General features: G+C 37.4%; 2 non-coding genes across 2 annotated transcripts; both read left to right on the forward strand.

Annotated features, from left to right (window-relative positions):
* The first annotated feature begins 884 nt into the window (after positions 1 to 884).
* On the forward strand, positions 885 to 953 carry LOC145118186 (small nucleolar RNA U49). Its single transcript, XR_013713160.1, has one exon. It is a non-coding gene; the product is annotated as a small nucleolar RNA U49 (small nucleolar RNA).
* A 183-nt stretch (positions 954 to 1,136) lies between these two features.
* Positions 1,137 to 1,289, forward strand: LOC145118185 (small nucleolar RNA snoR2/U65). The gene has a single exon (XR_013713159.1). It is a non-coding gene; the product is annotated as a small nucleolar RNA snoR2/U65 (small nucleolar RNA).
* Positions 1,290 to 22,220: the final 20,931 nt, after the last annotated feature.

Below are 22,220 nucleotides of genomic sequence, written 5' to 3' on the forward strand. Positions count from 1 at the left end.
AAATGTGCTTCTTTTACTGCGTTTTGTTATCAATCTTTCTTATTTATGAAGTTTAATTCAAGTTCAAACACAATCCCCCATTTTAATATTATTTGTATTATGTGTGAAAATATGGTAAGATAAGAAGTCCTGTATTCCTGTGGACCGACCCTGCTTACTCTATACTATCTTTAGTATAAGAAATAGCAGTGACTTGAACTTTATTAATATTATTTTATTCCATTATTTGTTGGATTGACACCCGAACAACTAATATTAAATCATAGATAACACGACTAAAACGAAAAACACGACAAACAAATGCTAAATCGTGTCAATTTCGACCACGAACACGACACAATATCGTGTTTTTACACTTAACACGAACACGAATTCGAATTCATTTTCGTCCCTATTTCATTTCGTGCCGTGTATTTTTGTTGTGTCGTGTCATCAACTGTCACCCATAATGTAAACATTGAAAGTGAGAGACAGAAAGAAATAATGACATGTTTTTGGAACCTCCATTATAAACATTAGTTTAATCAAAATATTTCACGCATAGAAAGTGAATTAGCGATCACTCTTGGATTCTACTTTAATATATTACTGGATAAACCTTTTAAATATACGATTTATTAAAAGCAAAAATAGAAGTTTTACTATTACATGTATAGATGTCCCAAACAATTTATGGGCCAAATAGCCCGATCCATCCAAAATTAGGGTTCGTTGTTCTGCGCTTCTTAATATAAAGCTATCGGCGCAAGACCCTTTCCTTCAATACACCATCACAATTTCTTTTCTATTTGATCGCTTTAGTTTATTATTCACAGCAAGTAGTGTCTTAATCTTGTTTTGAGAATTTCCTTTTTTTTTTTTTCAGCAAATCTTTTATAGAGAAGTTCCAATGAGGAAGAATTCCCCAATAAAGATAGGAAGTGCCGTATGACACATTAAACAGCAGCGGATTACGGCGGCGCGTCGTCTCATCCACCAATTCGCAGGTCCTCCGATCCTAACCCGATCTTATGGGTTTGTTCGTTGGTCGAGATTCGTGATTTTGCCGTTTCCGTTGTGTGTGTGATTTGGAACGGGTCTCTGAGGATTTTCTCTTTTTGTAGTTTTTGAACAAAAGTTACGATTTTGAATTAAAAGGTTCGATGCCACGTCGCCGGTAGCCATAGTTGCATTGACCCGCGATGCTATGATTGAACCGATAACAAGCTTTTGTGTTTCGCATTTTTATAGGAACCTGTGAACTGATGATTTTCCGTTCATTCACAGAGCCGTTTTTTGCGATTACAACTTTAAACAAAACGAATGCATTGGTTTTGCAGTTTACTTATCTTTGTAATTCGAGTAAATTACACGAATGGTCCCTATGGTTTAGGGTAATTTGCGTGTTTTGTTTCTAATTTATTTTTTTAACTCGGAAGGTCCCGACTATTTTTTTAACTTGGAAGGTCCCTATCTTACCTAAAAAGACTATTTTTGCCTTTGATTTTTTAATTTATTTAAATAAACACACCTCCAAGTTAAATAAATTAAAAAATCAAAGGCAAAAATAGTCTTTTAGGTAAGATAGGGACCTTCCAAGTTAAAAAAACAAACAACAGAGACCTTTCGAGTTAAAAAAACAAACAACAGAGACCTTTCGAGTTAAAAAAATAAATTTATTTAAATAACAAATATATATTATATATTTTCATTTCACCTTATCTTACATAACTCATTATTTTTTTCTATTTAAATAATAGTTTTTTTAGGTAAGACAGAGACCAAACGTGTAACAAAAACAAACCTAAGGGACCAAATGCGTAACAAAAACAAACAACAGAGACCTTTCGAGTTAAAAAAATAAGTTAGAGACCAAACGTGCAAATTACCCTAAACTATAGGGACCATTCGTGTAATTTACTCTTGTAATTAACGTTTTTTATTTTTGAGAAAAAATTTCATTTATATCCTTAAATATTACTTTATATATCCTTCTCAAACTATAAAATTTATATTTATATTCAAATTATAAAATACATGTTTATATTCAAACTTATAATTTAATTAGGTTTAAATTAATTTAATAATAAAAATAACTTATCTAAATATTAAAGTTCCATATGATTATACTAAAATACCCTCCTAAATTAAAAGTTAGGATTAAATCTAATTAAAAAGTTCAAGCGCCGTATTTCTTTCATATTATCAAGATTATAATCGTCTTTAACCTTGCCTTACCAACGATGGAGACTTTTGGGTTTAAAGACTCAAAATTTTTATCTTCTATTTGTTCTTTTAAGTGTGGAGAAAAAATAAAATATAGATGATAGAGAAAAACTATAAAAGAAAAGAGCCATCTAGTTTGCCTCACATCAAATGGATTTCGTTTCCTAGGTAGTAGAGAGTGGATGTGTCAAGGGAAGTGTTAAAGATGCTACACTACTCCTTACCATACTCTACGGTAATGAGAAGAGAGAAAAATTATGAAAGTTTGTTATGATTTGTTGATTTGTATTTTTATATATAGTTTAATTTTTTTCTTCAAAATTAAACCTATTAAGTTGTTTTTTTTTTTCAACATTAACCTATTAAGTTGTCACACTTCTACTCCCTCTCTTTTTTGTGCTAAAATATTTGTAGATTACGAAGAAACAATGCAAGGAAGATTTTCGGTATTTAATTAGGTTTAATTTTTAATCATAATCTTTAGTAATATAATATGTATTTTTAGTTTTAAATAAGTTTTTTAATATTAAATTGGTTTAATCCTAAATAAAATATGTGTTTGAATATATTTATAAATTTTATAGTTAAGGACATCTTCAACCCCTCCAAATTTTATTTTTTCCTCTATTTCTTTTATAAGGAGGGGGAATATTTATAATATCATGTTATATGCTAATTTATATTAATTAATCATAAATATAAAGTTTAATGTTTATTTATTGAATTCATATAAAATAAAATAGAATATATATTAAAGACTTGAAACATTGTAACATAATTTATAAAATATAGTAATCAAATATGATCGTGATCTTTGATATATTTATTATAAATATAATCTTATTTATTTAATAATTATTTATAATAAAGTAATAATTAATTTAAATTTTCTATATATAAACATTTTATTTATGATAATATAATTTATAATATTTTTGTAATGAAAATATATAATATATATTTGTTAAAATCTAATCACTAGAGGGATGTATTTAACAATATATGTAAGTTATAAAAATGAAATATTATAGGAATATATTTTTTGGGATAAAAAATAAAGTAGAGATGGTCTAAGAGGAAATACATGTCCTTTTAAAATTTGTAAGAACATACTAGTAATATTTAAAATTTGAATATAAATGAAAATTTTCTTATATTAAATGTCTATTCAAATACTTATTTATTATTGTATTAAAATTAAAATTATCATGTGTGGTTCCAATATACAACATATTTTATTTTTGCAGTTATATCGTTTTATTTTAGAAAAAAATGTTATTCTAACCTTATATATTTTTTATATTAGACAATGACAAATTTAACCAAAATCCCTAATTACTTCTTGCTTAATAGCCAAAATTTTACAAATAGCTAAAAATAACATGAAAATTGTAGTTTATAAAAAATATTTACAATTTTCTAAGTTGTTTACGTTTTAGAGGTTTAGTATAAAAAAATTAATTTTTGGAAATGAAACCATATGTATTGAAATAACCTACGGTATGCATGTATGTATTGAAATGGTAACCATAGGTATTGAAACGGTATGCCGATATGCTATGTAGGTATTGAAACCCTATTCTAAACCGTAGGTACTGGAACAAAAAAAAACACAAAAATAATAGAGAGGAAATAGTAGGTATCAGAATACGCCTACGATGTATAAGTTCTTAATACACCTTTTGTGCATTAAGAGTTTATACTCTATAGGTGCTTTGTGTAACCTATGGTTTTGTACTTTTAAGAGCCCCCATCGAAATAGTTTTTTTAGTCTTGTAACATGAAAAAGACCTAAAATAAATTTTTTGATTTTATATATTTAGGGTTAATAGACCATCAATCGGTAGATAGATTCTAAAGTAGCCAATTTATCACAAATGATAGTTCATTTAAAAGATTTTTGGACCAAACCGCATGTTTCTAAGGAAATAATAGTTTTTATTAATTAACTATTGTTATTAACTATTATTTTGTTTGTTATTTTTGGTTAATGATTAATTTTCGACTATTAAGTGAAAAGTAGTTAGGAAATATGGCTATAATTGTAATTTTTTTTTAAAATCATTTATTTCTTTTTTTTAATGTAGAGGTATGAAGTTGATTAGTTTTTTTTATCCTTTATAACTAGGGGATATGCCCATGCCTCATACGAGACTGAAATTCTTTTCTTTTGTTTCATGATGTGGAAGAATAGGAAGTTGGATAATCTATTGACATTTCATTACTTAATCTGGATATGGATATCAAAAGATACATATAGCAAAAGATAAATTTTGTTTTGATTACTAACTGATTTAGAAGATTAACAAATCAGATAATATTATATTCACACTTTATTATTTAATTTGGATTAGATACCAAAAGATACCCATAGCAAAAAAATTTGAGGATTCATATTCCATGGATACAAGTATACTAGTAAAAAAAATCTTTGTATGCCTTAATTTTCAGTAAGAGTTAAGAGTTTTGATCATCTTTTTGTATGTAGCGATGAATTTTGCCACGTCCTCCTACATGTTGAATCGATACGGTTGGCGTTGGGAATGATAATGATGTATCTGTGATTCTTTATTATTTAAGAATTAACTCACCATCGTTACCTTTGTCACCCACATATATCACAAAATGGAATCGGTAGAGATGCAGATGATGCTTGACACTCATTCACCAATACAACCGAAGAAAAAAGATATGATAGCAGTGCATCAAAAAATCAAACAAACATCAATCAAAAGATGGAAAGATGCAAAAAAGGCCGATGCTAACCTTATCGATTTTATTTCGAACATGCTGGAGGATGTGGTAAAATCTATCGTTGCATACAAAAAGATGATCAAAACCCTCATTGACGACTAAGAGGGTGTTTGGGATTATTTTTCAAACTGATTTTTTGGACTTTTGACTTTTTCAAAAAACCAAAAGTTTAAAAAGGTGTTTGGCAAATTCCAAAAGTGCTTTTAGATTGACTTTTTGACAAGAAGAAAAATGAGATGTTTTTAAAAACTCATTTTGAAAAAAGTCATAAGTAAAAAATTCATTTTGTCAAAAAAGACTTTTTATGTTAAAAAGCAATCCCTAAGACAGAAGAAGAATTTTTTTTGCAAATAATGTATCTATGAAATTTGAATCCTCAATCTTTTGTATCTTTTTGTATGTGGATACTGACAGATTGGTATTTTCCCTTGACGCGATCTTCATTTCTCAAAAAGAATACATACAAATACAAGTATTGGGCTACAACAACTACATGGGCTAAACTAATACAAATGGGCTACACATAATAATACATATACACTAATACACCCCCGCAGTTTGAGCGGGAGGTCGAGGGCAAATGCTCAAACTGGATCTGAAATCCGTGAAGAGAGATGATGGCAGTCCCTTGGTGAAGATGTCGGCGTACTGCAGAGATGAAGGGACATGTAGAATACGGATTTGACATGTAGAAACCTTGTCTCGAACAAAATGGATATCCATCTCTATATGTTTGGTGCGCTGGTGCTGAACAAGATTGGATGATAAGTACACAGTACTGACGTTGTCAAAATAGACAGTGGTTGCTTTGGAAAGCGGAGATTGAAGTTCTCGTAGTAGATTGCGTAGCCAGCAGGTTTCAGCTACAGCATTGATGGCACCTCTGTATTCAGCTTCTGTGAAACACCGAAATTTTCAACCAAAATTTTCATTTAAATCATATAATTCTCATAACACATTTCACAAAATCTCACTTATTTAATTCACAAATCACAACTCCATAAATGTTTATTTAAGACTCCAGGATCCCCCAAAACATAACTCTTTCTCTGGTGTGTACAATCAAGCCGACGCCTTCCCGCGATCCTGAGAAAACCTGAAACACATATCACATAACACGGTAAGCACGAAGCTTAGTGAGTTCCCCAAAATACCACACAGCTCATTAGCCACTCGAGGCTATAACTCTGTAAAACCCTCCGGTCAATGTGTCTCAGTGGGACCCTCCGGTCCCACAACTCTGATGGACCCTCCGGTCCTAACTCTGTAAACTCCGAATAACACATAGCATAAATCACACAGACATAATGCAGGATAACACGATACTCAATATCAACACATAAGACAGCTCAGTCACACAAAGATACCACTCATGATAAGGTATAGTGAGAAGACTCACCTCGGATGATGAACGACCCCTATAAACGCTGCTGCTATGCACCGACCACTAACTCTGTGCCAAACCCACAATTATCCCAATTAGGAACTAAGCTCAAACTCTCACTCATTAGGTCTAAAGGTAGTCCACTAACCAGCCCATTAATGACCTAAAACCCATTGGGCCCACCAAGACCCAATAATAATTGGGCTCTCCCAAGGCCCAACTCTCAATCTAAATGGCAAGCCCAACTCAAGGGCCCAAAGCACAATATAATATTTCTCTGCTCAAAGTCACTAATACACACGCCCAAAAGTCCAGGCCCAACCCTTAGGGCCCAATAATAAATTCAGCCCAAAGGCTCACAGAGAGGTTACGCGGGGCGTACCTCCCTTGGTGCGCTCAACGTACCCTAGCATGCACGAATCTGATCGGGGACACCAACCCAGTACGCGGGGCGTACTGGAATTACGCTGGGCGTACGCCAAGTTTTGCTTAAGTCCATTTCTTGGTCTTAACTCGTTAAGACCTTAACTCATTTCTCAGATCTGGACTCCCTAATATCTCTTACTCCATAAAGTCAGTGACTTTAAGCCTTTGCATGGCTGATTTAGTCATCAACACTTAAAACACTCATTCTCTTTTCTCATAAAACTCATAACTCATGCATGACTTGATTCTAACGTTCAAGACCTCATTTTTATGGATCCTCTCCACTAGAAACACTTGAAAGGACAGATAATAAGCTTTGGAGTGCAACAACTCATAAAGCCTCAAGCTTTGGGACCAAAAACCCTAAAATGGACCATATCATGCACAAAACAAAAGGATGAGAAAGCTTTGAGCTTTATACCTTCAAATGATGCTCCAACCACAGAAAAGCTTAGATCCAAAGCCTGGACTCCAACTCTATTCTCTTCCATGCTCCTTCTTCACTCTAATAATCTCACAAGAGCACTTACAAACTCACCATGGTCACACATAAGCTCAAGAACGAGGATTAGTGTTTGAGAGGGTTTATTGACTGAGGATGGTGGCCAGGAATGAGGCCATATCATTCTATATATAGGGTCACCCCCTCATTTAGGGTTTCCATTTCGTGCCTAGTACGCCCAACGTACCCTCTGGTACGCCCAGCGTACTAGGTGGCTCCTTCTTAAAAATCACGCGCATTAGTACGCTAAGCGTACTCATACGTACGCCCAGCGTACTCTGCTGCCACATTTCTCAACTCAGGGACTTATCTTGCCAAATCTTCAAACTTCCATAGCTTCCTCGATATAACTCCGATTCCAATGAACCTCATACCCACGGAAAGGTGTTGAGACGCCCTACACCTCTAGCAACTCGTCGTAACTCCGAGACTTCCTCAATCTCAGGTTGCAGCCCACAAACCCTAATCTCAGATGATCTGAAACAGGATGTTACATTCTGCACTCGAACGAGAGACAGTCGGTTGACGTTTTGAGGACCACAACAGAAGATTGTCACCAAGAAAGACACAGTAGCGACTAGTGGACGAGCACCCTCCCCAGTCTGCGTCAGAGTAAGCAATGAGGCCCGTAGTTGAGGATGGGTGTAGCTGGAGTCTATAATCAAGGGTACCACAAACATAATGTAGAATACGCTTTAATGCATGTCGTGCATGAAGAGGCAAATCTGTTGCACGACATAAGTGATGGGTTTTAGGTAAAACAAATAAACTAGAAAACAATTCCTAAGTTCACATGCAACCTACTTTGGATCTATGTTTTAACTATTGAACATATAACTTTGAATTGCAAACAAGAACCCTAGAGGAGAGAGGCTAATTTCGAAATTAACAAACTAGGGTTTAAGAGTTACATACCTTTCAATTGTTATAGCAAACAATTGATAATTCCCTTGATCTTGATCTTGATCTTCTTGGAAGCTTAGCACCACAAATGTAATGCCTCTAATGGAATCACACCCAAGAACTAGCAAGAAGGAAAGTAGGAAAAGAGAGGATGAAGAGAGTATGCAATTTCGGCCTTAGGGTTTCTTCCAAAGAATCAGTGACCTCAAATGTGAGCCAGGAGGCTCCTTAAATAGCTGAGGGATCTAGGGTTTAGGGAAAACCCTAGTTATCCTTTGCTTAGGGCCTAAGCAAAACCCAAGGGCCTTATCTGGACCCCTTGGACGAAATCTCTAGGGTTTCCCCTATGAATTTCGTCCACCTCCTTCCAAGGGGGTTCTGGATCCTTCCACTCAACTATTAGTTAATTGCAAACTAGTCCCTGTACTTTATAATTAATTCTTTTAACCCCAAAATTAATTTTGATTAATTTCTGGCTAACTATTAATTAAACATAATGATTTCTAATTAATATATTAATCTTTTAACATATTAATAAATCATTTATATTAATTTATTAATCTTATAAATTAATATCTCTCCTTTCATAATTTCCTTGTCCAGTTGCTAGGTTGAGGGCAACCCAAAAGGACTGTGCTGCTATCAATTCAAGTACATACCAATTATAGTTATGGGCTTAGACACCTAATCCAACAGTCTCCCACTTGGATAAGTCTGTAACTATAATTGCTAGTATGCCTTCTAAATTTGACCAGCAAATTATAGCTTCCAAAAGTTGCTGCCGAACTCTGACCCAGTCAGTTACGTGTCCTAAGATAAGTGATCATATAATCCTTCGCTCTGCTAGATATCCCTAGACATAAGACATGGAATGTAATCAATCTCTTTGTCCAGAATCTATGTTTCCCGATTCCTGATTTGTGATGATGTAGGACTTCTAATTGAACACATCAATTTAGTCCTGGCTGGGCCCAGCACATAAGTCAACACCAAATCATCAAGGGGCCCACAGATATCGCTTTTCCTGTTAGGGCAAAAGGAACGAATAAACGTTGACTCATATGCTTGTATCTTTTACTCATCAAATTATGCATGACAATACGTTTTATAACACCAAGTTACTGATGCGTTTTCGTATCACCAATGCATGACCGACTTGTAAATCACAACTCATATATCTTCGTTTCAAAATTATAAGATATTATTGTCTCAGTATTACTCGTGATGAATTCCATGATGTGATACTCTGAGCGAGGGTTTATCCAATACTCAAATCTCAATTTCTGAGTACTCATGAACGTTGCAGCAATTCTATTGCCATGTCTATCCTTAGACAATCTACAATCCAGTTCATGACAGTCTTAATTCACTACTTACTTCCAAAAGTACGAGCGACTGTGGAGTTTGAATAATCTTATTACTCGGGAAGTAAAACATGCACAAATGAAACACAATAATAAACAATTGACAAAAGGCAGAAACCAAACTTATAAATAATACTTTATTATTTAATCACCAAAAGTCAATTACATTTACTTTGTTACAAGTTTCAGAATAAAACTAATCTAACTACTAAAACTAATATCATCTTTCAGTCCTATGCTCCGAGCATGCTGAATATGCTTAGCCCTACTCAGACCCTTTGTGAGGGGATCTGCTGGGTTATCTTCAGATGACACCCTCTTTACTATAAGATGGCCTTCTTCTACTCTATGTCTGATGAAATGGTACTTTTTGTCGATATGTCTGGTTTTACCATGATCTCTCGGTTCCTTTGTCAAGGCAACCGCTCCTTCATTATCGCAGAACAATTCCATAGGCTCCTGGATGGTTGGAACAACTCCGAGATCTCCGATGAAGTTCCTCAACCAAGCTGCTTCTTTCGACGCTTCACTCGCTGCTATGTACTCTGATTCACAAGTAGAATCAGCCACCGTATCTTGCTTGGAACTTTTCCAAGTAACTGCTCCTCCATTCAGTAAAAATACCCAGCCCGACTGAGAACGGAAGTTATCTCTATCCGTCTGAAAGTTGGCATCACTGTAACCATCTACTCTCAAAGTATCATTGCCACCAAGTACAAGGACCCAGTCCTTTGTCCTTCGCAAATACTTGAGTATATTCTTTACTGCTATCCAATGAGCTCTACCCGGGTTTCCCTGATAGCGACTGACCATGCTCAAAGCAAATGCCACATCAGGGCGAGTACATGTCATAGCGTACATGATCGATCCGACAGCGGAAACATAAGGTACACGACTCATGTCATCTATTTCAACATCTGTACTCGGGCATTGAGTCTTACTCAATTTGGTGTTGCTCTGGATAGGTAGCTCTCCCTTCTTGGAATTTTCCATACTAAACCTCTTTAGTACCTTATCCAAGTATGTGCTCTGACTAAGTCCAATTAGTCTCTTCTTTCTGTCTCTCAATATTCTAATCCCAAGAATATAGGCAGCTTCTCCAAGGTCTTTCATGGCAAAACACTTTCCAAGCCAAGACTTAACATCTCTCAAGGTTGGAACGTCGTTACCAATGAGTAATATGTCATCGACATATAACACCAAAAAAGTTACTATACTCCCACTAGCCTTGATATACACACAAAACTCATCTTCACTTCTAGAGAAACCAAACTCTTTGACTTTCTCATGGAAGCAAAGATTCCAGCTGCGAGATGCTTGTTTCAATCCATAAATGGATTTCTCAAGCTTGCACACTCTATTGGGAAACTTTGCATCAACAAAACCCTCTGGCTGATTCATGTAAACATCCTTAGCCAACTTCCCGTTAAGGAAAGCAGTCTTGACATCCATCTGCCAGATTTCATAGTCATGAAAGGCAGCTATGGCGAGCAATATCCTAATAGATTTAATCTTAGCTACTGGCGAAAAAGTCTCATCATAGTCAACCCCTGGGGTTTGAGTGAAACCTTTTGCAACCAGTCGAGCCTTGAATGTATGCACATTCCCATCCATGTCTGTCTTCTTCTTGAAGATCCATTTGCACCCAACTGTCTTACGACCTGGTGCACTATCAACCAAATTCCAAACTTGGTTGTCATACATGGACTTAATCTCGCTGTCCATTGCCTCTTTCCACTTGGAAGCCTCTGGGCCTGCCATTGCTTCCTTATAAGTGACTGGTTCATCCAAGTTTACCAGTGTTCTGTCACTTATGAATGTGTCACCATCTGAAGTAATATGAAAACCATACAACTCAGGTGGCACACTCACCCTAGTGGACCTTCGAAGAGGTAATGAATTATCAACTGGTTCAACAGGAACTGTTTCCTCTGGTTGAGTGCTAGTGTCATCTAAGGTTCCTTCATTGGCCAACTCTTGAATTTCTTCAAGTTCAATGGTACTCCCACTGTCCTCTTTGAATATGAGCTCCCTTTCTAGAAAGACTCCTCTTCGTGCTACAAAGACCACGTTTTCACTAGGCCTGTAGAACAAATATCCAAAAGACTGCTTTGGGTAACCAATGAAAACACATTTCTCACTTCTAGCTGCTAGCTTGTCGTGAGTCTCTCGTCTTACGAAAGCTTCACAACCCCAGACTTTAATATGTGCCAACGAGGGAACTTTCCCCGTCCACATTTCGTGAGGTGTTTTGGCAACCTTCTTTGTAGGGACAAGATTGAGGATGTGGGCGGCTGCCTCTATGGCATACCCCAGAAGTGAATAGGAAGTGAAGCACGACTCATCATAGAACGAACCATGTCTAACAAGGTCCGATTACGCCTCTCAGCTACACCATTTAATTGTGGTGTCCTAGGAGGAGTCAATTGTGAGACTATCCCACATTCTTTCAGATAGTCGTTAAACTCGATACTAAGATACTCCCCGCCTCTATCGGATCTAAGTATCTTTATCTTCCTGCCCAATTGATTTTCGACCTCATGCTTAAACTCTTTGAACTTTTCAAAGGTTTCTGACTTATGCTTGATCAAGTAGATATAACCATATCTGCTATAATCGTCAGTGAAAGTCACATAGAATCGATTAGCATCTCTTGTAGTTGATCTGAAGGGCCCACACACATCTGTGTGTATGAGATCCAACAGACCTTCACCTCTTTCACAAGACCCTGTGAATGGTGATTTTGTCATCTTTCCCAAAAGACAAGATTCACACATATCATCTGATTTTAGGTCAAATGATTCCAACACTCTATCCTTTTGGAGTTGGGCTATGCGTTTCTTGTTAATGTGTCCAAGACGACAATGCCACAAGCATGCCTTGTCTACACTATTAGACAAGTCAATATTAAGTACACTATTTCCTAAGCTATCAACACAAGTCACTGTTTCATACACACCATCACAAGGTAAAGCTTCAAACATAAAAACACCATTCTTATAAATAGAAATTGAACCATTCAAATCATTAAAAGAATTTTAAAACCTTGTCTGAACAATGCATGAAATGAAATAATGTTTCTCGTCATCTCAGACGAATAGCAACAATTTATTAAATCCAATCTAACATCATTACTAAGCAAAAGTTGATAAACTCCGATCTTGGTTACTGGTGAAGACTTTCTGTTTCCCATGATCAAGTTTATCCTCCCTCGCTCTATCTCCTCACTTTCCTTTAGTCCCTGCAAATCAGAACAGATATGAAAACCACATCCTGTATCTAGGACCCATGAACGAGAAGATAATGAGTTATTAGCAGAAATAGTGTAAATACCTGCAGAAGATGGCTTCACTTTGCCATCCTTGATATCTTGCAGATATTGTGGGCAAGATCTCTTCCAATGCCCCTTTTGATTGCAATAAAAGCAAACGGCCTCTTTTGGATCAGAAACATGGGGAGTGGAACCATTAGGCTTAGCCTTTGGGCCATTACTAGACGACCCAGCTTGAGCCTTGCTCTTCCAATTTTGATTGGGAGGAGCTTTCCTCTTTTTCCCCTTTCCCTGTCCAATAGCCAACACAGGGGCACTTGCAGGTGTGGAGGGTATAGTTTTACCCTTCATCCCTGCTTCAGCTGTCTGCAACAAGTTGTGCAATTGGGCCAAAGTCTGCTCAGTATTGTTCAAATGGTAAGTTAGAATAAACTGACCATAACAATCAGGTAGTGAGTTCAAGACCATGTCAATGGCCAATTCCTCATCAAAGTGAATGTTGAGCTTGACCAAACGCTCTATGTAGCGTTGCATTCTTTGCACATGTGACACAACCGACTCCCCCTCTTTCATCTTGCAAGCCATGAGTGACTTGACTACTTCAAACTTTTCTTGACGAGCTCGCTTATAGTACTTTTCCATAAGGTCCTTGTTCATCTCGAAAGGCCAGTAGTCCTCATAGTACCTCTGCAGTTCTGGGGACATGGTTGCCACCATGATGCATGCCACTTTGGTAGCATCATCGTAATGTTTCTTGTAGGCAGCTAGATCTTCAGGAGTAGCTTCAGACTCATCAAGCTCTTTGAGCTCCTTTTCAAGAACATATTCTTTGTTCTCAAAACGAAGAGCCATCTTGATGTTGCGCATCCGATCGTTATAGTTAGAGCCATCCATAACTACTTTGGAGCAGATATTGAGCAAAGAGAAGTTTTGGTTGGAGGAGGATGAAGTAGAAGTGTTTCCAGGAGTAGACATCTGAAAAAGAAAGAAAGTTTTAGTTAGATTTCAAGATACCTCAATATAATAACCCAAAGATATAATATCAAGGTTAGGATCCAACTATGAAGGTTTACAACTTAGAAATGGGATGCCGAGATCCAAGTGTAAATTTCATAAAGGTAGGTGAATGACGATTCACCAATTCCACCATTAGACGAAACAAACGAAGTGAAATTCCTAATTCTTTTGAGATACATTGAAACTATTCAATGGCATGTTTTAATCTCAGATTATGCTATTCTATTTGTGACTGGGATGCCGAGGATCACAAACAAGATGTGAATAACCACGCAAATGTGCTTGGTAACCTCATTGTCTTTATCATTAACTATTGATGTGTTGGTAAGCCACACACGTTCCATCAAAATGATAATTATGAGATACCCATTACTACTCCTTATTAGTGCCTTTTAGTGTGCTGGTTAACCACACACGCTCCACTAACGACCAATAAAGCACAATGTGCAATTTCATGGATTAGCATACTTTTCACATTTTTCCTAAAGTAACTAGAGTTGGGATTTTGTAAAATAATGTTCTAGTACTTTCTTTAATGGCATTATACTTTTAATGAGAAGTAGTTGTCCTATCAATTCCGTTCTGCTAACGACCCTCCACTAATCAAGGAAGCGGTGGGTGAGAGTGGACACCCATTCAACTACCATTTTATAGGCAGTTTCCTTATACCCCCCTTATAGACTAGCTTCGTGAATGAGGCATACTAGCGATTTGACTGACCATATTCTTATACATATATAATATTAAACATTTAATCATAATACATATATAAGGTGTGTTTTAAAACTTTTTTAAAACTTCAAGGTTTATGTAAATTTCGAAATTTAAACTATTAAATTAAATTTAAATAAACCAATTAACTAGATTTAATATTTATCTATTAATTAACTTTTAATCAATTTATTAAATCTTGTAAGGATTATCTAATTAAATTAATCAATTAATTTAATCCTAATCCTTATCCCTCTAAATTTCGAAAATTAGGGTAAGGATAATTATCCAATTAATCTAACAATTATCCAAAACAAGAAACCCTAAAACTTCTAGGCATATTTCGAAATTTACAAGGGAGGAGGCTAGGGTTTTCAAAACCCTAACCCTAATTTCGATTAGGGTTCTTTGGAGGCTAGGGTTTTCGAAAACCCTTCAATCCAAAACCCTAATTGCGAAAATTTGGCCTTTAGGGTTTAATGACTATAAACCCTAATTTGCAATTTAACTATTATAGCAATTCAATTTAAAACAAACAATGGCTCTGATACCACTGATGGGTTTTAGGTAAAACAAATAAACTAGAAAACAATTCCTAAGTTCACATGCAACCTACTTTGGATCTATGTTTTAACTATTGAACATATAACTTTGAATTGCAAACAAGAACCCTAGAGGAGAGAGGCTAATTTCGAAATTAACAAACTAGGGTTTAAGAGTTACATACCTTTCAATTGTTATAGCAAACAATTGATAATTCCCTTGATCTTGATCTTGATCTTCTTGGAAGCTTAGCACCACAAATGTAATGCCTCTAATGGAATCACACCCAAGAACTAGCAAGAAGGAAAGTAGGAGAAGAGAGGATGGAGAGAGTATGCAATTTCGGCCTTAGGGTTTCTTCCAAAGAATCAGTGACCTCAAATGTGAGCCAGGAGGCTCCTTAAATAGCTGAGGGATCTAGGGTTTAGGGAAAACCCTAGTTATCCTTTGCTTAGGGCCTAAGCAAAACCCAAGGGCCTTATCTGGACCCCTTGGACGAAATCTCTAGGGTTTCCCCTATGAATTTCGCCCACCTCCTTCCAAGGGGGTTCTGGATCCTTCCACTCAACTATTAGTTAATTGCAAACTAGTCCCTGTACTTTATAATTAATTCTTTTAACCCCAAAATTAATTCTGATTAATTTCTGGCTAACTATTAATTAAACATAATGATTTCTAATTAATATATTAATCTTTTAACATATTAATAAATCATTTATATTAATTTATTAATCTTATAAATTAATATCTCTCCTTTCATAATTTCCTTGTCCAGTTGCTAGGTTGAGGGCAACCCAAAAGGACTGTGTTGCTATCAATTCAAGTACATACCAATTATAGTTATGGGCTTAGACACCTAATCCAACAATAAGAGAGGTCTGGACGGGTGAATGTGAGGTACTGAAGACCACCCGCCAAGCTGCGATATAGAGAAGGGTCCGAAACTGGAGGGCCCGAAGGATCCAGTTTGGACTGAGTATCGGCGGGTGTGCGAGAAGGGTTGCAGTTAGACATGTTGGCTCTCTCAAGAAGTTCCATCGCATATGTGCGTTGAAAGATGAATATACCATTGTCGTCACGAGTGGCTGCAATACCCAAAAAATATGATAAGTCTCCTAGATCCTTCATGTCAAACTCAGATGCTAGAAGAGAAATGATGCGTTGCATGAGATCCGTGGTGGAAGCTGTAAGGAGAAGGTCATCCACATATAGTAGCAAATATGCTACGTCAGTGCCCCTGCAAAAAATAAACAGAAAAGAGTCGCAACGACTGTGAGTGAAGCCGATGTGGGTGATGTAAGAAGCAAAGCGTTGAAACCATGCACGAGGTGCTTGTTTCAAACCATAAAGAGACTTCTGAAGGTGGCACACATAGTATGGATGAGTAGAGTCTCGAAATCTTGGTAGCTGGTGCATGTAGACAGTCTCATGGAGATGACTGTGTAAAAATGCATTTTTGACATCGAGCTGGTGGATAGGCCATTGACGAGAGACATCAATGCTCAAAACAGTCCGAATGGAAGCCGGTTTAACTACCGGGCTAAAGGTCTCCTCACAATCAATCCCGGGTTGTTGACTTTTTCCATTCGCTACCAATCTCGCTTTATAGTGTTCAAGAGATCCATCCGCCTTATGTTTCTTCCTGTATAACCACATAGAGCGAACAATATTGGCTCCTTGGGGCCTCGGAACAAGAGACCACGTCTTATTATCAATTAGAGCACGAAATTCATCTTGCATGGCAATGGACCAATTAGGGTCTTGAAGGGCTTGGAGGTGAGATTTAGGCATGGGAGATTCGGTAGTGGTGTGTAGATTTAGGCGTTGGATGGGTTTAGAAATGCCAACACGAGAGCGAGTGACCATAGGATGGGGGGAGGGAGTGGGTATGGGGTCCTCAGTTGTAGGAGACCCGTGATTAAGAGGAGTGGTGTCGGGTGTGGTATCCGAGGGCACTGAGCTAGGGTTTTTGGTTGTAGGGGAACCGAAAGGAGGAGTGGTGGAGTCGGGTTGAGAAGTGTTGGAAAAAAACATGTCACGATACGTGGGAGGAATGTTAGTAGGAGATGTATCAAGGAAAGAGTATGAGGGTGGATGATTTCGAGAAAAGGATTTAAAAGGAAAGACTGTTTCCTTGAAGACCACATGGCGAGATATAATAATGTTTCGAGTAGTAAGGCCAAAACATCTAAACCCACAGTGATTTGAAGGGTAACTAAGGAAGATGCAAGGGGTGGATCTTGGAGCAAGTTTGTGAGGAGTTGGAATATGTAGATAACAAAGGCAACCAAATACACGAAGATGAGAGAATTGGGGAGGTTTTTGGAATAATTTGGTGAAAGGAATGTCATTATTTATGGAGGATGAGGGTGTGATGTTGAGAAAGTGGGTGGCCATGTGGAGCGCTTCAACCCAAAAAGTGGGTGGAAGATGAGCTTGGAATAATAAGGTACAAATTATGTTGTTTATAGTTCGAATCATACGTTCCGACTTTCCATTTTGTTGGGAAGTGCGAGGGCAAGAGAAACGAATGGAGATTCCATGCTGATCAAAAAAGTTGTGAAAGTGTTTGTTATCAAATTCACCCCCGTGGTCACATTAAAATTGTTTGATTTCAGTTTGAAATTGATTTTGAATGCAGGCACGAAAGTGTAAAAATTTACCAAAAACATCAGATTTATATCGTAACGGATAAACCCATAAAAAATGGGAAAAATTAGGCATGAGCAAACGGACCGAACCGGTCGGAACCGGCCCGACCTGGACCCGACCCGGGAACCGGCTTCGGTCAAAATCAAGAACCGAACCGGCCCGGCGGTTCTACCAGTTCCGGTTCCAGGTCTGGTTTTTGTCGGATTTTCGATTTTGGAACTGGTCTGATTTGGCATGTTTTCTTACGGGGCTTGTAACTCATTCAATTTTTAACCAAATCAAGCGTTTTTATAGTCTAAACTTAACTACAAAACCTAAAATACGTGTAGGAAAAAGATTCAGGTAAAAAAAACTTAAATTGAGTGAGTTATTCATATTTGAACAACAAAGTCAGATTACGTTTAATTGCTGTTACATAAAAAAATTCTGATTTGACATCATTCCTTGCGGGGCTTGTAACTCATTCAATTTTAACCAAATCAAGCGTTTTTATAGTCTAAACTTAACTACAAATCCTAATCTACATGTAGGAAAAATATTCAGGTCAAAAAAAGTTAAATTGAGTGAGTTATTCACATTTGAACAACAAAGTCAGATTACATTTAATTGCTGAAACATAAAAAAATTCTGATTTGACACCCTTCCTTGCGGAGCTTGTAACTCATTCAATTTTTAACACAATCAAACGTTTTTATAGTCTAAACTTAACTACAAATCCTAATATACATGTAGGAAAAAGATTCAGGTCAAAACAAGTTAAATTGAGTGAGTTATGCACATTTGAACAACAAAGTCCGATTACATTTAATTGCTGAAACATAAAAAAAAAATTCTGATTTGACACCCTTCCTTTCGGGGCTTGTAACTCATTCAATTTTTAACCAAATCAATCGTTTTTATACTCTAATCTTAACTACAAATCATAATATACATGTAGGAAAAAGATTCAGGTCAAAAAAAGTTAAATTGAATGAGTTATACAACTTTCAAAATTTGAGTGAGTTATCCGGTACGGTTCCCGGTTTTGGGCCGGTTCCAACGACCGGTTCTTATCGGGTCCCGGTTCCAAAAATTGACGAAATTATAGAATCGGTCCCGGCCCGTCCGGTTCCATCGAGTTCCGGTTCCCCGGTCCATATGCTCATCCCTAGGAAAAATGATCAAGAAAAATAATATAATACTTTATACCGCTGTTGCTTGGAATCGGAGATTCCCACAAATCAGAATGTATAATGTCAAAACAAGCAGAAACATTCGAGTTTGATTTAACAAAAGGTAATCTAATGTGTTTTCCAAGCTGACACGCAGAACAATTGATATGAGACGAAGTCTTATTACATGAAATAAAATGACTAAAAACTAATTTATTGAAAACACTAGCCCCCGCGTGGCCAAGGCGTTGGTGCCATAAAGATGACCTGTTGGCGATGAGGGCAACGGAAGACTGGAGAGACGAAGGAACATGATATAAATCGCCAGAACTGTCACACCTAAGCAGGACCTGATAGGTTGCCAAATCCTCCACAGAAAAGCCAAATGGGTCAAATTTAATGGAAACTTTATTATCAGACGTAAAACGCCGCACATAGATTAAGTTTTTGATAATATTGGGTGTGACAAGGATATTATGAAGATGTAAGGGTCTACGAGGAGTGTGTAATTTAGACCGGCCAGAGTGAGTAACGGGAATAGATTGTCCATTGCCAACAATAACCGAATTTATATTGCAATTATTTGTAATAGACGAGAGACTACCTGTATCGGAGGCGAGGTGTGAAGTTGCTCCCGTATCCATGTACCAGTTTGCGTTGGTTCCATCATTCAACGACATGGAGTTGAAAGCTTGAGTTAAATCAGTCGGTTGATCTTGTGCCATTGGAGGGAACCATTGCCACGGAGGTTGAAGGGTAGGAGAGACCGAGGTATGGAGAGCGTGGGCAGCAGCATGTCCAGGAGCAGTAGCAGCAGAAGAGGGTGATGGTAGAGGGCCAAGGATGCTTGGTTGTTGAGTAGTTGGTGGAGTCGTGGCAGAGAAGCGACGGGGCTGTTGAGAACCGAGGCTGCTAGGTCGGTATCCGGGCGAGAATGGGGGGTAACTCCATGGGAAGGGTTGCCAAGGCAGCTGGTATTGCTGCCAAGCCAGCTGTTGTGAGTGATGACCCGCAGTAACAGTAAAGAAGAATATGAATTGAATTTCTCTATATCTTATTTCATCTGTTTACATGTATTTATATACAAATAGAAATTGAGCTGTCACTTAACGCTATCTCCACATAATCAGGAACTATATACACGTGTATAACAAAGACTAAAGACTAGGACTATTTGACCAAGTTACAAAGACTAATTCATGATTTGTTTATTAGTTGTTATCACCCCCTGCAAGCTCAAGTGGAGGTTGAACTTGAAGCTTGGACCTTAGCTGAGAAACTCGATCTTTTCCTAATGGTTTAGTAAAAATTTCAGCTAACTGATCAAGAGAGGATACTTGACAGATTTGAAGAGCACCAACATCAACTTGTTCTCTGACAAAGTGAAAGTCAAGAGCAATGTGTTTGGAGCGTGTACTAATAACTGGATTTTTGCACATGAAAGTGGCGCCAACATTGTCACAGAGTAGTATAGGTGGTTTTGGAAGATGAACATGAAGATCACGAAGAAGATGTTGAATCCATAATAATTCAGCAGTGGTGTACGCAAGAGCACGATACTCAGCCTCGGTACTGGACCGGGCCACAACTTTTTGCTTACGGGAAGTCCAACTAATTAGATTTGGACCATGAAATATGGCAAAGCCATATTGAGATCTGCTGTCATCTTTGTCGGACAGCCATCCTAAATCTGAGTAAGCTAAGAGTGAGGTGGCAGTGTGTGGTTTGAAATGAAGACAGTGATGTAAGGTTCCTTGCAGATACCGTAAAATACGCTTAACAGCTTGCCAATGGATAGTAGTAGGAGCATGCATGAACTGACAGACCCGGTTGACTGCATAAGTGATGTCCGGTCTTGTAATTGTGGCATACTGAAGAGACCCAACTGTTTGTCTGTAGAATTTTGGATCAGAAAATGGATCACCACAAGTCACGAGTGGAACCGATGGATCAGCTGGTGTTGATACAGGCTTGGATTCAAGCATTTTATTTTTTGTGAGCAGATCTTGAATGTATTTCTGCTGGGAAAGTTGTAAACCTCCGGCTGATTTGAAAATCTGTACACCAAGAAAGTAAGTGAGAGTACCCAGATGTTTGAGTGCAAAAGTTTGATGTAGTTGATGAATAAGCTTTTGAATGATATGTGAATTTGTGCCTGTTATTATCAGATCATCAACATAGACTAAAATATATATTGTGGCAGTAGATGATGAGTGAACAAATAAAGATGTGTCCGAATGGCAGGCTCGAAAACCATGTCGGATCAGATGCTGTTTTAATTGGTTGAACCAGGCCTAGGAGCTTGTTTTAAGCCATAGATGGCCTTGTGTAATTTGCAAACAACATTTGGACGAGACGGATCTTCGAAGCCACGAGGTTGATCCATATATACTTCTTCTGATAATACACCATTTAAGAAGGCATTGTTTATATCCAGTTGTCGTATCGTCCAACCTTGAGAAAGAGCAATAAAGATAACCAATCGAATGGTTGTTGGTTTAATAACAGGGCTGAAAGTTTCAAAAAAATCAACGCCTGCTTCTTGACTAAACCCTTTAGCAACTAGGCGGGCTTTATAGCGTTCAATGGTGCCATCCGAATGTCTCTTGATTCTGAAAATCCACTTGCTGCCAACAACATTAGTGTTAGTGGGACGGGGGACAAGAGTCCAAGTCTTATTTCTCATCAAAGCATTAAATTCATGTGTCATTGCATTTAACCAATATGGATTTTTAAGTGCTTGCGGGATGTTTTTAGGTTCGGTAATTGATGGTGAGTCTGTGGAGGTTATGAAGGTCTTGGGTTTTAGAGAATTCGTTTCGGCACGGGTGATCATTTTATGTTGAGTATGAGGAGCTGGGCGTAGAAAACGCAGAGAAGATTGTTTTGCGTGATAACTGATGGTGGGATGCTGATGTGATGGACAGGAAGGTGGTGAAGATAGGGGGGTGGTAGAGGGAGTGGATGGGGATGTAGTGGAAGAGGTTTCAGTAGAGGAATTATTGTAGTTGGTAGGGACAGATAAAGAATGCGCATGATTAAGAAGGGATGTGGAAGAGAGTGAGGGAGCGGGGGTAGGTAAGGAGAGGGAAGATTGATTTGGATGAGTTGCAAAAGGATACTCATCTTCATTGAAGACAACATGGCGGGAGATATAAATACGGGATGACGGGCGATGAAGACACAGGTAACCTTTGTGAGAGGCGCTATAGCCTAAGAAGACACAAGGGAGAGACCGAAAATCCATTTTATAAGGTTGATAGGGACGTAAGAAAGGATAGCAAAGGCACCCGAAGGTACGCATGAATGCATAGTCGGGTGTCTTGTTGTAGAGGAT

The sequence above is a fragment of the Lactuca virosa genome, chromosome 5, assembly GCF_052849685.1.
Source record: "Lactuca virosa cultivar CGN04683 chromosome 5, Lactuca_virosa_CGN04683_v6, whole genome shotgun sequence".
Taxonomy (NCBI): domain Eukaryota; kingdom Viridiplantae; phylum Streptophyta; class Magnoliopsida; order Asterales; family Asteraceae; genus Lactuca; species Lactuca virosa.